Genomic DNA, 18,943 nt, shown 5'->3' on the forward strand with positions numbered 1-18,943 from the left:
CTCTGTCAAGACAGTGCCATCCTACTTTCATGCTAGTTTCCTATCAAAGTTTTCACATTAATAGTTTCTTCTAAAAAGCTAATGACTGTTTTGTATCAGGAGGTGTCAGTTCCTTTTGGTTCCCAACAAGAAAGGCACAAACATGCTCAAGAAAAATAGTTATTTTATTAATATCCCAGAAAAGGTGATAGCTAGTTAAAAAATCTCACATCCCTTCTGATATTGGGAACCCTGAGATGATACAGCATGATAGATCTCTGGTGATGCCATAGCATGCTGCGCAGATCCTATCCGTGGTGAGGTTCACCAGCTCCGTGCTGCCGGGAACCCTGAGATGGCACAGCATCAGGTGGTGATAGCATGGCACGCTGTGCAGATCCCGTCCATGGTGAGGCTGGCCGGCTCTGTGCTCACCTGCACTCTTATAGAGCTTTGCTCACAATACAGATTCATGAGCCCCAATAGCAATCAGATCTGGGATGTGGACTCAGCTTTGAGAAGTCCCTTGGCAATATACCCTAATATCCTTATCACATTAATAAACCTACAGTTCCTACAGGATTAATATATGCAATTGGTGATCAAATGTTGTCCCACAAATGGTGTTCGTTTACCCGGTGTGCAAGGCAATAACACACAGAGTCGAGGTATTTTCAAAATAATTTCATGGATGTGCATGAATGGGTGCCTGTTTCAAGGCAGCACACCCTTGTCTCAAAAATTCTCATAATTATACACTTAACTAATACATATTCATTGTTATTTTCCTTAATGATTGGTTCTTTCTTCTTTGCCCCTCATGTAAATTAGTGCCCAGACTCTGTCTTCTTCCTTCACTCTCTTCTTTTGAGTAGGTGGTATCATTTGAGTAGGTGTTCAATGAGTCGGTGGTCACGATCTCCCCCTGTAGGAATTACCTTTTGCCTAGTTCTTCATTAATCTTGGCAGTTCCAAGCGGCTCTTCAAGGTTTATTGACCAGACTACAATCCATAACCTTTTCTGACATAAACATAAAGCCCCATTGTCTAATAGTTAGTTCCTAAACCCTAAATCATGTCTAGTTACTGTTTCCCTATTTTAAATATTAACTGATAGGGGCTGTACACAGGACTTCAGCAGCTCCCTGGTTATTTCAATCGTATTATACATATTAATAACACAAAGACAAACAATATTTCAAGTGGACAGAACAATATACTATACATGTGCTTGTGATTAAACACATTGATTAATTACACAATGATTAAATACACATCTGCTAGGGTTCAGCAACGGTCACGTGGTATTCATGATACAGGGGCAAACACCTGGATTTGATATTATGTGGATCGCTAACTCCTCTCACTATAGTCTTACGGGCTGCCCACTACAAGTGACATACGTAGAAATCCTATACATCAGCAAAAGATTCTCTATAACTGTAACTGTAAGCTTAAAAAGTTTATGGGGCACATGGGAGACTGGAGAGGGCATCTATCATAAGCCTATGCTAAGGCATAGGCCTGTGCAGGCAAAGGTAAGGCTTTAGCAGAGTTAGAGCTACAGGAGATATAAAGCAGGAAATGTGAACAAGAACTAGCAGGGTGTTAGAACTGATCAAACAGCAAATTTAAAATCAATTGAAGTAAAGCCCAGTTAGTGCAGATGGACATCAGATGATTGGAAATAACAACTGTTACATCAGGAATGTCAAACAGTAAAAACAAAGCAAAGCCAAAACTAAAAATGCCAGTCCCTGTAGGGGATTGCTAGGAATGGTATTGGGAGAACTGCACCACCAATTTGCACCTGCATACTTCTAAATATGCAGAAATAGCCCATCTGCTAACACAGTTTTAGAGAAGGAAGCTGAGTGGGAATGGGGTCCAAGGCAGGAAGAGGCCATAAGACAATTAAAATTGGCAACTTTTCAAGCTGCAAGGCTAAAAATGCCAGATTCAACACATCCTTCTTAGCTACCATGCCAACACCATAGGTTATAGTCTTGCCATGAAAAACATCAGAAAGGCGATCTGGTCCCAGCTACAAATCCAAAGAAACAATCAGTACTGAGTCAGATGATACAGTCCATGTTTGGAAATGTTTGGACAAAACAAATATTCCAGGTATATATGGTCAGAGATCCTAAAACCCCCTTAAAGATATAGCTTATCAGGATCATTGGCAGGAAATAGAGTTTCTTAGACTTGTATTGCCTGAACCAGCAAATACTCCTGAAACTTTAATAAGATGAAACAGAAATACGTAGCACTGTAGAACGGCAGGGATTGATTCTGCGCGCCTGATTCTGAGGCGATGGTGCCCGTACCATACATAGTTATTATTATATTGGAATTATAACTATTAGCCTGCTGATGGTGTGTGGGGTTTCTTGTTGCTGTTGCAGTCTTAGGTGCACATCTAAAGATGGTTCCAGTTCTGATATCAGTTACACGCATCCTCAACAAATTCTGCACATGGTCAAATTACATGTCCCTTATGCAATGTTTGAATCACAGGTTTTTGGTTTTCTTCAATATCAGGCTGCAACATGTACCATTTGTGCGGACTAAAGAAATACACTTTACTAGCACAAACAATTTATTGTTTGCATAACTAAAGTCTTAACAGGAAAGCATTGTTATCAGTCTGGTGATGACAATGCTACCAATATTAATAGTCCAATTCATATAATAATTACAGGAAAAGCCACATTAATTAGCAGTTAAAACAGTTGTACAGAAACTTCCTAGTACCTACCCCTGTTCTCTGGTGTAACACTTGCCCTTCCACTTCCCTTCTGGCCCCAAAGGTTGACAGTGACAACTCTTACTTGAAAAGGAGAGTTGATTCGTTGGTGTCCCTTGTTCTTCACTGGAAAGAATCTGATGTTGATGGTGGGAACTTCTTCCTCACTCTAGGGTCTGTGCTTGGATTTATTTTTATATATTTTGTAACATGTACCACATCTTCCTCTTTCTTTATTGCTTCACAGTTCCTTATTATAAAAAAATTCACTGTCCCACATTTAGTTTATATTGTGTTGAATACTTGCTCTTTGTTCTCTTTGTTATACTTAAACCCGGTTTTATCCAGCTCCCAAGGCTGCATTCCTTTAGTGATCAGTAATTGACCACCCGCTGATTTGTTTATAACCCTGGGGCATCTGGTATCATCTGGTGCCTGTACTTTCAAGGCATCTGCTATCATCCTGCACTTGTACTCCTCTACACTTCTAGGACACAGACAGTTCCCTCTACACAGAATAATGACCTATTTTCACTAACTGTAGTTACAGAAATACATCAAAACTACTATAACAGTATAGCACACTATTGCACAAAGCTAACTAAAGTTAAAACAAGTTAGGTAATATTATAGGTAATCTGATTGTAAGGCAACTGCTGGTACAGCTAAACAAGGTAAGGCAAAGACCCAGGCAGGCCAAGGCAGGCCAAGACAAGCCCAGACAAAGCAACTGTTGACAAATCCCAGCCTTGAAGCAGTACAAAACTAAATCGCAGCCTCTGGTCTCTATACCAGCAATGGCAACACCACTTTACCTGGGCTACAAGGCTACACCATCGAGATAAAGTTTCCTGACAGCATTTCCATTTGTGACTCCATGAATTTGACATCTATCAAGATATAATTCCTTGGTAGCATCGCTCATGTTTTCTCTGATGTAGCTTAACATACTTTAACATACAGTATCTTGATAGTGTTATCAGGATGTAGAGTCTGGATGTGTGCCTCAGCTCATTCCAATGTGGTCTCTTCTAGGGTTAATGACTAGATACTTTCCTGTTCTAGCAACCTTCAAAATTCACTTTATACATTAATGGGAAAATAATACATGCATACAACACCTTCTTCAACTGCTTGTCCTTAATATCTATCTAATTATGGCATATTACTGGTATGAGTTTAAATCTGATTCTCTTCAGGTTATGATACCATGCCCTTAGTAATGAAGGACCAAACCATGAATGCCCAACCACTGTAAAAGAATACCCTATGGGTAGAAGGCTTTGAAGCATGAAGGCATAATTTCAGCACAAGCAAAATTTGGTTCACTGTTGGAAGCTCAGTGTTAAGTGGAAGATGGCACATTGGATGTGCAGCCCTGAACATCCATGGGGACAAACTTCTGGGCAGGTAATCCCAGCATGCAGGCCTGCAAGTGATTTTAGAGATCGTGAGGTGATAAAAAGATGAGTGGTTTGAGATTCTGATTATTGTGTGCAGGGAATACGATTCTGGATATTTGTTTGAGCCAAAAGGTGGTGGAAGTTAGGAGATGGGAAAATTATTTCAAATAAGGATCCGTGTAAAGAGATTGATAAATGGATAAGTCAGTCTGGGAACCATTTGTGGATCAGACGTGAAAGCTCATCAGAGGAATAGGATTAGGAAACTGAATGAAAGAATGGTGGATATGCCTGTTAGAGAAATTGCCAGCCTGAGGCATGCGATACAATCAGTAACAGCAAACATTAGTGCCCAACAGGAACATGAAAATCAAGAAAACAGGAAAGGGAAAAGAATACAGAGGAATAAATAAACATATAATGTATTACATGATAACTGGAAACATACCCCACGTGTGTGACTCCACAAGTCACTGACTCAGCTGGAGGCCTTTGCTTCAAGGCTTTAGTGACCATGACTAGTCTCCAAGGTCTGAGGATGAAGCAAAGGTTGCAAGTGCTGAATGACCTTCAGTCATCCTGACTGCACAGTGGTACATGAAAACCAAACCATTCCAGAGGCACTACGGAAGATAGTGAATAAGAGCGGGAGGGACTGAAATTACCAGTTATCCCTGATCATGGTGGTTTTAAGACGCTCCCGTTGATCGGCCTCTGGGATTTAGTTCTTCCAAACCCTTTTTTGGAATGAAGATGCTGTTTATTATGCCCTTAACTTCACTGGAAACTCCTTCAGAGGGAGATATTTTAACCTGGATAACTGAGATGCATCAGGAATGGTCAGAGATACAAGAGAAAATAAAGTAGAGGATTGAAAGAGTAGGAATGATAGAAGTGAAGGTGCCCCTTTGAATATGTATATATGCAGAGGTTGGGGACACAGTTTTGTATTTGTGTATTTGTGTATTTGTGTATGAAGTTGTTGACAGAACACAATTTGCAGGATAAAGGTGAAGGTCCATCTGTAACTATAAATAGGATGGGTCCTCTGTCTTACCAAATCAATGAAATGCCGTAATGAAAAATGAGTACGTGCATCACAGTTCAAATGTATGGACTCCTAAGAATATTCTGCTGTTTTATATCCCTTAGACAGCAGTGTTATTCGTTGCGAGATGAGGACTCGGAAGACTGGCGAGGAGTCAAGGACGTGGCTTGGTATGCATGATCTAGTCTCAGTTCACAAAGCGAACATCCTGCCCTTGCTGATAATCATCAGTTCACAGTGACCCCAGCTTCTAATTACTGCAACATTGAATTGTTTGATGTGCAACCACGTGAGCGTGATAATACATAATCTGCTGTCAAAAGGAAAAGAGTATATAAGCAGAGGCAGGGACATCCCTGAGCTAAGCCTCAACTGGACGCCTGCCCCGACTGCTTTTCCCATGGGCAGCAGGGCAGGGCTGGCAGCTGGGGCCGTCCACCGCCCCAACTGGGGAGCAGGGCAGCCAGGGGCAGCCCCAGCCCCTGGCATCGGGCACTGCTGGGACATCAGCCCATGGATGGGGGTCAGGGTCAGGCCCAGAGAGGGGAACCAGGGTCAGACACAGCCCCAGGATGGCCGGGCAGGGCCCTGGGGATGGGTCAAGGCTGGGCCAGGACGTCGACCTGTGGGTTGGTGCAGCTCAGTGGGGCCCATGGCTGGGCAGGGCAGGGCAGGGCAGGGCTGGGCTGTGGGGAGCTGGAGACCGGCCCTGCTGCGGTGTCGCTGGGACAGGGACCGACAGCCCTGGGAGGGCTCTGAAATGGGGTCCTGGGCCATGGGCAGGGTAGGGGGACCCCCTGGGGAGCTGGGCAGGGACACCCAGGGCTGCTGGTGCCCTCAGGTCCATGACGTGGATCTAGGTAGTACAAAAAAATGGATCCAGTTTGACAACATCTCCATCACAAGCGAAACACTGTTTCTTTCAGTGAAAATAGATTTTGCACCTATTACTAGTGATGATCATGGAAATAACAAGTGTGTCTGCCTTCACTACTCTGAGAATTATGGAAAGTCAGTGCAACGGGTCAGTAATATTGTGTGTATTTCAAGATGCTGGGAACAACACTTCTTCATTGGAAGAAAATGAACTCTGTGTGGACTAAAAATGATAGTAACCTGGCTTGGAGAGTTTATTCAGACTCAATCTTGTTAAAAATCAACGTAACATAAAGCAATTATAATGGAATCTGGACATCTAGATGAGCTGAAACACATGAACAAAACATGCCATGAACTGAGATTAAAATGAGTGTGAGACCCCAAGACAGAGTGGAAATTGGAACCAGGATGTGTTTAGTCCACGGTACCTCCATTTTTGAATACCACCATTGAGAAGCACTTGCCGTTCTAGTGCCAAAAGATCCCACCCTTCTTTGTTCTTTACCTCATATTATACCTAACTACCCATTTTCTCTTTCCTTGAGCCCACCTTTTCACTGTCACTACACTTATCTGCTTCTCTCTGCCGAGATTCCTCCCAAAATAAACACCACTTCCCATATTACTTCTTCCTCATTGGCCTTAATTCTGCTACTCCTGCTTCTCAACCTGGTGTTTCCAACACTGTTACCTAGACAATTTTGGCCCAAGGCAGGGTAACTGATAAAATTGCTGGATTGTATCAGCCTTCAAGTTGAGCAGGCTTGCATCCCGACACTACCTTCCAACACTTAATTCATGGTGGTTACGTTTCATTTATGTTATATGCTTTCTAAACAGAATTATATCACTTTATCCTTCACTCCCTTACTTTTTCAGAGTGCTCTCCTATCCATAGTTCAGCCATTGCACACCCCAAGGCTCATTACACACAGTTCCTATTTGCATCATCCTGCTGGTCACACCTCATTATAGGTAGCTCCTGTTTGCATAGTGTACTCAGCTCTTGACCAAGGAGAGGCCATGCCTGACAAGTGGAGGAAGGGGGCAAGGATGCCACACAAACAGCATTAGGTTGGGAGGCATGCTCTGGTAGCTTGGAATCTGGAGAAGGCAAAGGTCAAGGATCCTCAAAAGATTAAGCATGGAGTGACGAAAGAAACCATAAAGCTTTGGGCAACAAGAAAACCAATACGTGATAAGCACCCCAAGCCCATCTGCTGCAACAGACTCCTGATCTCTTTGCTGTAATGGGAAGTTGTGAAGTACATGTGAGTGTGTGTGTATGTGTGCAAGAGTAATTAGAAACATAGCATGATATTGAGCTTGTCTTAATAAACAAGTTTGAATTCCTCATTTGCATTACATCTGTTGGGCTCATGAAACCTGCTTAGCATGTTGAGGTGGCCTGGAAAAGGATATTCACCTCTGTAGCAATTGATTTTCAGATCACAGAATCATAGAATATCTCAAGTTGGAAGGGACCCATAAGGATCATTGTGTCTAACTCCCTGCTCCTTGCAGGACTACCTAAAATTAAACAATATGACTAAGAGCATCGTCCAGACGCTCCTTGAACTCTGACAGACTTGGTGCTGTGACCACTTCCCTGGGGAGCCTGTTCCAGAGACCAATGAGCCTCTCAATGAAGAACCTTTTCCTAATGTCCAACCTGAACTTCCCCTGATGGAGCTTCATTCCATTTCCTCGTGTCCTGCTGCTGGTGACCAGAGAGAGGAGATCAGCACCTCCTCCTCTGCTGCCCCCCTTGAGGAAGTTGTAGACTGCGATGAGGTCACCCCTCAGCCTTCTCTTCTCCAAGCTGAAAAAAACAAGTGACCTCAGCCACTCCTTGTGAGTCTTGCCTTCGAGACCTTTCACCATCTTGGTCACCCTCCTCTGGACACACACTAACAGTTTGATGTCCTTCTTATACTGAGGTGCCCAAAACTGTGCGCAGTACTCGAGGTGGGGCTGCACCAGTGCAGTGTAGAGTGGGACAATCACCTCCCTCGACTGGCTAGCTGTGCTGTGCTGGATGCACCCCAAGACATGGTTGGCCCTTTTGGCTGCCAGGGCACACCTTTGACTCATTTTCAACTTGCCATCAACCCAAATCCCCAGATCTCTTTCCACGGGGATGCTCTCCAGCCTCTCGTCCCCCAGTTTGTACATATCACCCCATCCCAGGTGGAGAATCTGGCACTTGCTCTTGTTAAATTTCATACAGTTGGTGATTGCCCAAGCTCTCCAGTCTACCCAGATCTCTCTGTAAGGCCTCTCTACTCTTGAGGGAGTCCACAGCTCCTCCTAATTTAGTATCAGCAGCAAACTTAATGTACATTCAACTCCTGCGTCCAGATCATTTATAAAAACACTGAAGAGCACTGGCCCTAAAATTGAGCCCTGGGGGACCCCACTTGCAACTGGCCACCAGCCTGATGTAACAGCATTTACTGTAACTGTTTGAGCCTGACCTGTCAGCCAGTTGCTCACCGAACGTGTTATGGACTTGTCTAGCTGTGTGGTGGACATTTTGTCCAGAAGGACACTATGAGATGGTGGGGCCTTCAATGCTGACTTTCTGTTGCTGGTACCACCTCAGTCTCTGAGTAGCCCTTTAATGCTTTTTTTTTTTTTTAGTTTCTGTGATCTGTGCCCCTTGTACTTCCTTATATCCTTTAGATTAACTGCTAATTGTCCCTGGCAAATCACAATTTGCATAACCAGCCCAGAGATAATCAGAGATAATTCGCCACTGAGCCCTTATCCTGCAGCTTTCTTAACACGCCTTTCAGATGTTAAATAAGCAATCTTTTAAATGTGCTAAACCAGCATGTTGGTCTTGGTCTCACCACAAGAAATGCTAAATGCGTTTGTGTTGTGTTGGGAGTTTGGTTACTGTCCTGTGGTGGCACATGGTCTCATTTCCCCTTCTGTGGGTCTGTTGCCTCTGGCAGTTCTTAGATTTCCTCTTACAAGTGGGACCAGAGAGATTTTGAGGTTGTTTTGAATAAAATGGGGATGACGCATTGTTACCTAAGGTCAGTGGTTCACCTGGATCATAGCACAAGCTACGCATGGTTTCATTCAATAACCAGACAGCAAGAAAATGAAGCCATGTGACTGGTATCCCCTGCTCCTGACACCTGGTACAGGATTGTGCCAGGACATGGTGACACCCATTATGGAACAGCGAAGAAGTGTAACAGTACGTGAGATACTCTGGACTGCAAAACCTGTGATCCCCCGGTGACCAGGGATGCCTCCTGTGATTGCTCACTCAACTTTTGCTCAGGTTTTGTTTAACACACAGCTCATGCTTAAGGCCTGATGTGTGCTAGGAGCAGCACCATTAGGTCAAAGCCAGAGCAACACCAGGTAGGCAGGATGCACCGGACAGGAAGAGATAAAGATCATTATGCAGCCATTACCACCCACAGCTTGCTGTCTTCAGCAGCCAAAATTCTTGCATATTGATTTTCTGGCAGCCTCTTCAGAATCTACTACTTTATGGAAGTGGTAAAGACCACACTCCCAAATTGAGAGGTATAAATACATCAGCTTATCCGAGAGGTTTTTGAAGCGGATTTAACAGCAGCTGGACTGCTAAGGCCTTTGTGTTTCCCAGGGTGATACAGGCACAGGGAACACCGGCACCTTCACTGTCGCTGTCCTGGTTTAACCCCGCAGGCAGCTAAACAACACACGGCCCTCCGCTCACTCCCCACCCCCCCCTGCCCCCAACCTCCACGGGGTGTGGGAGAGAATCAGAAAAAAAGTAAAATTCCTGGGTTGAGATAAAGACAGTTTAATAGGACAGAAGAGGAAGGGAAAATAATAATAATAATGATGATGATGATAAAAGAATTAGAATATACAAAACAAGTGATACACAATGCAGTTGCTCACCACCTGCTAACCGATGGCCAGCCAGTTCCCAAGCAGCAGTCCCCGACCAGCTTTCCCTCCAGCTTTTTATGCTGAGCATGACATCACATGGTATGGAATACCCCTTTGGCCAGTTGGGGTCAGCTGTCCCAGCTGTGTCTCCTCCCAACTTCTTGTGCCCCCCCAGCCTACTCACTAGCAGGGCAGTATGAGCAGCTGAAGAGTCTTTGACCACTGCTTAGCAATAACTAAAACATCAGTGTGGAATCAACATTATTCTCATACTAAATCCAAACCACAGCACTATACCAGCTACTGGGAAGAAAATTAACTCTATCCCAGCCGAAAGCAGGACAGTCAGCTAGAGTATCGGCTTCCATTGTTCTTCTTCCTCTGCGGGTTGAGTGGGTGACTCATGTACTTTTAAAAGTCAGAGTCTAGATTATGATCACCGTATCCTGCACTGATTATTAAGAATTTGACCCGATCTGCAGAGGAGGTCCAGGTGACTAAAAAGTCTAGTTAACTGAAATTTTAGGTAATAGGAAAGCTATGCCAGTTGCTAGAAATTCTGTGTAAGAATAAGCTACGCTGATTGCTGAAATCTTTCTATAATAATGAACTACGAACTTGCAGCCAGTCCTCACTCTACCAAGGATCCTTAAAAGAACCTGCCTGTCACCATAGGGTAGGGTGACAACTGGTCTGGAGCCAGAGGGTAACTAGAAAGGGAGAACAAAAGCACAGCATTGACTCAGCAACGTTTTCTTATGTGGAGGCAAAAGATCATGGTAACTGTTGACTCCAAAAGGTTATGTTATAAATTGAGACCACAATGGATCATAATCCAATAAAAATTTATTAATTGTAGCAAGTAGAATATGAGCAAAGACAGCGCTGGGCGGCAGGGGAGTCTATGTTCCGCCAACTGCCGCGCCTCTCATTTGAAACACCCTCTTTTTATCAGTCCTTCAGTTCCGCATTCGTGGAGCAATCTGCGCATGTCTCGGTTGTTGTTAGGGGGTCTTTTTCTGCCTCCTGATGGTCGTTGAGGCTGAAGGCTGAAGTCTTCCTCGGTTACCTTTAGATAACCTTTTCCATATATGGTTTTCAACTTGCTGTGTGGTAATTCTTAGAACTGTTTTACAGGCTCTATTAACAAACACTTCCACGCAAAGCAATAACTATTTCCCGTCTTGCGCAATCCTTATCTTCCGCGAAATAGTTCTACCCGTCTTGCGGTTTCTTTAAGCAATCCTTATCTTTCGCAAAATAGTTCTACCTTATGCGGTATCTGACTAGGCTTATATAAGCAATTATCTTTATATTGGCTTAGCATAAATCTTAATAAACAATACTCTAGTCTCTAGTTTCTCACAATCCCCCCTTTTTCTTTTTATTCTATTATTGTTTATTAGACACTACTTTCATTCTCAACATTATAAGCCAACCTTTTTCCACAACCCCAACATTTATCATAACATTCACAAGGTAATATCTCACGGTTACATTCATAGCATTCTCGTGGCATGGTACACTCACAATAATCTTCATCTTCATTGGTAAATATCTTCTTGTTTTCCTTCTCCAACTTCGTGGTTAGGATAAGTAGTTTGGTCATATCAAGCCGTTTCTTAATAAAATGTAAAACATAGCGTAGTATACAAGGCCCAAATATAAGTCCTAGGATTAACATAATAAGCGGTCCTGCTAAAGTAGACAACAAAGTGGTTAGCCAAGGTGAAGCATTAAACCAGTTTTCATACCATGGTCTACCTGTTTCAAAATTCTTTCTGCGTTGTTCTAATCTTTTCCGAAGTTCAGCCATTGCGTCCAGGACTACTCCTGTATGATCAGCAAAGGAGCAGCATTCTTCTTTGAGGGCTACACACAACCCTCCTTTTTCTAATAACAACAAGTCTAGTCCTCTCCTGTTCTGTAGCACTACTTCCGATAAAGATTTTACTGAAGTTGCTAAACGTTCAATGGATTGTTCGATTCTTTCTAGGTCTTCATTTACGACTTGTTGTAGACCTTGCAATTCTTGACTCTTTACCAAAGAGGCTATACCTGTACTTGCTCCAATTCCGCTTGCTATCAATAGCGTAGCCAAAGTTATTGCTGTAACTGGTTCTCGTTTTTGTCTGTCCAAATCTCCTTCAAAATGGTGTAACACCTCTTCAGAGGTGTGATATATTAGACGAGGAACAATAATTACCTGTACACAAAACTGAGATTGATCAAACACATTTAGGGATATGCAAGGTGTTATTCCAATGTCTGAGCAAACCCATTTAGCTCCCGGTGTTGGGATAGCCCATTTTTTAGCTTGGTTCTTATACTTTGTTATGTCAGTAATTGTTTGATTACACAAAGGCTGATATTCTTCGGGTACTGTACCTATACATTTTCCTTGACCTAATACCAATTGAATAGTAATTCCTTGCGTATGGTTCTTCTGGTCATCCCATGGGCATTCTTGTGGGTTTGAACCACTAGACCATTGAATCTTATCTGGTGTTCCGATTGCTTCAAAATATGGTGGTCTGGCATTGTAACATAACCAACAGTCTTTAGTTAAATTTGGTTTGCTCTTATTAAGGGCATGATAAGAGGCTTGTACTAAATCCCATAAGGGGTCTTTAAATTTCGACATTCCTGCATTCTTAGTATGGATAAAAGGTGTAGCACTTGTATTCTTAGTATGGATAAAAGGTGTAGCACTTGTATTCTTAGTATGGATAAAAGGTGTAGCACTTGTAGGAATAATACTTGTGGGAATAATGTTTTTCCTTAAAAAGGTGGGTGGATTCAGTATTTTATTCGGCCCAACAGGGAGTGGATCATGTGGTATTTTAATTTTTCTTATGAGAAAGTGTCCTCCCCAATCTTTAGGAATTCCCGCATAGACACGTATTCCCCATGTTCGTCCTACTAACCACGTGTCATCTAGGGGATGTAATACTTGAAATTTGATGTGTGTACAGATCTGTTCACGTGGAGCTACATAATCCACATCACGCAGACCTGTAAGATCTACACCTGTATTTTCGGGTACACACCCATTAGGGGTCCAGGCTGCTTTTATATATTTATCAGGAGTCTTTACTGTCCAGCCCGAGGCTATTGTCTCACATCCCCAATAACCACAATAATAGTGCCCGGGATAATTGCAGTAAGGCTGTCCAGAGGCCGGGCATATATAGAATGGAGGTCCTTTTTCACAAGGTATCGATACTAAATCACAAAGTTCTACTATGAATTCAGGTGGCCCTGGGCTGTTAAAAGTGGCTATTGTTTTCGATCCTTCCCAAGATATTAGTTCCCACTTAAATGGTTCATGTGGGTTTCCTCCTTCTGCTTGGGTTATTATCAATAGCACAATTAACGGTATACCAGGAAAAAGGGTGTTCGTTAATCTTTTAATTAATTTTTGTAAATTCTTACCAGTCCTGGGGAAGTTCAGCCATGATTGCCTTTGCATCCCATTTTTCTGATTCATTTCTCCACAGTTGGTTTCTCTTCTGCCTCGCCCATCGACTCGGTTGCTTCGAGTCACGGGGTGTACCATCTTCTTGGCAGCAAAGGAATTCTTCAGGAGAATAGCTGTTTCGGGTTTTCTGCCTGTGTACATAGGCCTCCCACTTCGCAGCTTTAACTAATGGGGTCAGGCAAGGCACGGTTAGTACTTTCCTCCGACACCGGACAGTTATGATCTCAGTCACAAAGGGGACTGGTTGATTTGGGTGGTAACAATAATATTGGGGGTGTATTCCCTTAACAAAAATATCCCACCATTGGGGGGATCCTTTTACAATTTCTCGTCTTCGTTCAAATTGTTTTAATTTCCAATCAGTTAATGATCGTTCAGATTTATAGCACTGTTCACAGACTCCGTTCGGAGGGTACCCCTCATAACAGTGCACCCACCATTTGTCCTGGCATACCTTACATTTAAAACATACAAATGGATAACAATCACACGGTGGGTTGTTACACCTTAATCGTAGGTTTTGTATATAATTGTTCCTTATTTCCGTAGGATCCCTATATTCTATATTAGGTTGCATGAATATTTAACAATTTTTACGACCACACTTAGTATGTTTCCACAAGTAATACACCACTAGAGATCCTATGAATGCAATTACAAAACAAATCACACACTTTACACCAAAGGGCAGGGCTTCAAAATAATCAAACCAAGCGTATATCATTACTTTATCTTCTTAATATAATCTTGGTGTCACCGGGTGCACTGACCACCTTCCAGTGGGGTCCTGTTACTGGGCCTTTAATGCGACTGGCATGAGTCCATCCACGCTCAGCAGTCCGAACAGCTGTGTCTGTTGTAAGCAAAACAAGATAAGGTCCCTCCCAATTGGGTTTCAGGGTTTCTTCTTTCCATGTTTTAACCAATACCCAGTCCCCAGGTTTGAGATTATGAATTTTTAAGTCCAACGGGGGTCGTTGTACAATCAGTCCATGTTCCCAAAGCTTGTTACGATGTTCTGCTAATTGTGAAACATATTCATTAATCACACGGTCTCGAATTAAAACATTTGTTTGTGGACTTTCAATTCTATAGGACATTCCATACACCATTTCAAACGCTGATATTCCTATGTCTGTTCGGGGTCTGGTTCTGAGAATTAATAGTGCCATGGGTAGGCACTTAATCCATGATAATTTGGTTTCTATCATTAATTTAGTCAGAATAGTTTTGATTTCTCCATTCATCCTTTCAACTTTTCCCGAACTTTGTGGATGCCATGGTGTATGGTATTCCCACTTAATACCCAATCTTTCTGTTAGGTCTTTAACAATTTTTGACACAAAGTGGGTTCCTCTGTCTGAGTCAATTACTTCAGGTACTCCATATCGAGGTATAATGTGTTCGAGTAACACTTTAGTAACTTGGTTAGCCGTTGCCTTGGAGGTAGGAAAAGCCTCAACATAATGTGTTAAATGATCCACCATTACTAATAAATATTTGTGACGCCCTACCCTGGGTAGTTCAGTAAAATCCACTTGTATGTGTGAAAAAGGTCTGTATGCTGGGGAACGTCCTCCAAGAGGTTTTTGTCTCATACTGTTTCGATTAACCTTTTGACAGGTCTCGCAGGCTGCTGTGACGGTTTTTGCGATGTTATATACACCTATACAGGCAAACAGTTGATTAAAATGATCAACTAATGCCTGGGTTCCCCAGTGTGTTTTACTATGTATTTTTGAAAATATTTCGAGTGCTATGCCCTTCGGCAAAACTTCTCTCCCATCTGGCAGTATGTATTTACCATCCTGTTCTTTAGCTCCCATTTGTTTTAATTTTTCTTTTTCTACAGACTCAAAACTCAAATTTTTACTAATAGATGTCTGTTGTATAGTTAGAATCATATTATAATTGCCTGCCACTAGTTTTGCTTCCGTATCAGCTGCATTATTTCCCCTGATTTGGTAACTTGTACCCCGTTGGTGTCCCTTTATATGTACAACTGCTATTTTATTCGGCATTTTTAATGCCCCCAGAACTCGTCGAATTAATTCTGGGTGTATCAGTTCTTTTCCCTGTGAGTTAACGAATCCCCTTTCTTCCCATATTTTCCCAAAAGTGTGTACTACTCCAAACGCATAGCGTGAGTCTGTATATATAGTTCCATCTTTTCCCTTGAGTGACACTAACGCTTTCCATAATGCATACAACTCACAGGCTTGAGCCGACCAGCTGGCACTCAGGGGGCCTGATTCTATTGTTTTAAATTCTCCTCTCTCTAATTTAATGATGGCATATCCAGACAATCGTTTACCTTCTACTATTCGTGATGACCCATCTATAAATAATACTTCCCCACATTGTAGTTCTTCTTCTTCTAAGTCTGGCCTAATGCGTGTCTGCTGTTCAATCGTTTGAAAACAATTGTGTAATAGTTCATTACCTTCTCCTGGGTACAAAAATTCAGCTGGGTTAATTGCTCCAATAGTTTTTAAAGATAATTTAGGGGATTCTATAAGAATTCCTTCATACTTTAATAGTCGGCTATCTGTAAGCCATTTTTCTGCTTTTTGTTGTAACACTCCCCTGATATTATGAGGTGCATATAAGACAACGTCTCCATTAAAAGTAATGCGATTTGTTTCCTCGAGCAATAAGGCTGCAGCAACGATTACTTGTAGACAACTTGGCCAACCTCTGCTTACAGGGTCCAACAGCTTTGATAAATATGCTACCGGTTTCTTTTGTCCAGCCCATTCCTGAGTTAATACTCCGAATGCCGTTCCTTCATGTATATTGACAAATAAATGGAATGGTCGCTTTAAATCTGGTAGGCTTAAAACCGGTGCTTGGCTTAGCTCTTTTTTGAGACTGACAAATTGCTCTCGATCTTGCGAGGTCCATTTGGGTATTTTGTCTTTAGACAAGTGTTCATATAAAAATTTAACTTTAAAACTATAGTTTTCTATCCATTGCCTACAATACCCAAATAGCCCTAATACCTGCCGAATTTGTTTTTTAGTGACAGGCATAGGTAATTCCTGAATTGCTTTAATGCGTTCTGGATCTAATATCTTCTTGCCGTTAAACAAATAATGTCCCAAGTATTTCACTTTTTCTTCCACAAATTGTAACTTTTCTTGTGATACTCGTAGTCCTTTTTGGGCAAGAAAATTTAGAAGTCGAATAGTTTCTTTTCTTACATTCTCCTTATTATTTCCTGCTATAAGCAGATCATCCACGTATTGTAAAAGTACATTTCCCTCCTGTACCTGGTATTCTTTCAAGAGTTCTTCCAGGGCCTGTCCAAACAAATTAGGGGACTCAGTGAACCCCTGGGGGAGCACGGTCCATCTTAATTGCTGTCTACGGCCTGTCTTTATATCTTCCCATTCAAAGGCAAAATAATCACGGCATTCTTCTGCCAGTGGACAGGCCCAAAAGGCATCTTTTAGATCAATCACACTATACCAGGAGTTATGCGGTCCTAACTTACTCAGAAGTGTATATGGATTTCCTACTACAGGGAACCGGGTAATAGTTCTTTTATTTATTTCTCTTAAATCATGTACAAGCCGATATTTCCCATTTGGTTTCTTTACAGGCAAAATGGGGGTATTAAAGGGTGACATACACGGCTCTAAGATGCCTTGCGTTACCAATCGATCAATTTCTGGTTTTAATCCTCTCCGTCCTTCTAGAGATATGGGATATTGTTTTACCCTCACAGGTATGTGGGGTTCAGAAATTTGGATTTTAATTGGTGGGATCTTTAGTTTACTAATTGTGTCCGGAGAGTACCAGACATCGGGGTTGATTTGTTTTTGATCTTCTACGGTCAAAGGATAAGTAGACACTGTTAGTTCTTGATTTTTTACTTTAATTTCTAATTGTAATTCGACAATTAAATCTCGTCCCAGTAGATTAAATTCTGCTTCAGGGACGAGCAAGAGTTCGCCCATTCCAAATTTATTTTCAGTTTCGAATAACACATTTTTGATTTTGCTGACTTTAAAGGGTTCTCCTTTTGCCCCGATTACTTGTACTTTTTCAGAAGAAACTTTACATCCCTCAGGTATTTGTTTAATAGTTGATTTCTCAGCTCCAGTGTCTACTAAAAAGGTGAACTCTTGTTTATGGGGACCTATTTTTATTTTTATCAAGGGCTCGTGATGACTCCGGTCCCCTAATATATAGAGCCCCTGACTCTCCTATTCCGTTTTTAATATTTCTTCATCCTTGATCCTTTCTCTGCAATTCTTCTTTATATGTCCCTTCTTTCCACAGTAAAAACAACATCTCTGTTCTTTCTTTACTACTATGTTCCCTTGTTTCATTCCAGCCGAAAGGTGTTCATTAGTCCGCCCTTTACGATCCTCCCTGACTGCTGCTACCATCATTCTGACTTGTCGCTTGCTGCTCTCTTCTTCCCGCCTTACGTAAACTTTCTGAGCTTCCCTCAATAATTCATCCAACCCTCTATTCTGCCAGTCCTCTAACTTTTCAATTTTCCTTCTGATGTCTTCCCATAATTTGGCCACAAACTGAGTCTTGAGGAGTATTTGCCCTAAAGGCTCGTCTGGGTTTACCCCAGAGTACAGTTGAAGGGCTTTTCTTAATCGCTCTAGCCACTCAGTAGGGCTTTCGTCTTTCTTTTGCATTTCATTAAATGCCTTATTGATATTCTGGCCACGGGGTACTGCTTCTCTAATTCCTTGAATTACTATAGTTCTCAGGTCCTGCATATGGGTTCTATGCACCGGATCCTGATTATCCCAATTAGGTCTTTGAAGTGGCCATTTAATATCTGCTTGGGGTCCCTGGACATGTTGAGTATCCCACAGTCTCATTCCTGTTCGTCTAATCATATCTCTTTCCTCGGTAGTAAATAATTGGCCAAGGATAGATTGCATCTCATCCCAAGTATAAAGACTTGGTCCCAAAAATTGATCTAATCTTTCTGCCACTCCGAGTGGGTCCTCAATTAAGTTTCCCATCTCGGTTCTTTTAAAATCCCGCAGGTCAGCCGAATTTAGGGGTATGGAAATGTATCCAATCGCAGGTTGAGGTCCCCCCATGGGTATTTCCCTTAGGGGATACATCTGAGCTGCCCCTGTTTGACTTCTAGTCACACGTCTCGGAGGAGGGGGAGACCCCTGTTCCGACCCTGATGTGGGAGGGGGCGCTTTAGGGACTTCTGGAGGAGCTGTGGGAGCAGGAGGAGGAACGTAAGGAGGGGGAGTCAGAAGGATTTCGTCCAATTCTTCCTTCTTTTTCTTTTGTTTAGTTTTTTGTTCATTCAATGGATAAAGTCTAGTTTCTGGTCTTTCCAACCAAACTTCCGCATATTGACTCTCCTCTGGGTTAAGAGGTTTTTTATTATTAACCCAGAGGTTTAATTGTTGTTTTATCCAATCTTCTTCTGACCCATAGACTGGCCAGAAGACATTTTTAGAAATCTTCTTCCCTCCCCATATCTTAGTACAATATTCTATCATCTT

This window comes from Harpia harpyja, chromosome 6 (assembly GCF_026419915.1).
Source record: "Harpia harpyja isolate bHarHar1 chromosome 6, bHarHar1 primary haplotype, whole genome shotgun sequence".
Lineage (NCBI taxonomy): Eukaryota > Metazoa > Chordata > Aves > Accipitriformes > Accipitridae > Harpia > Harpia harpyja.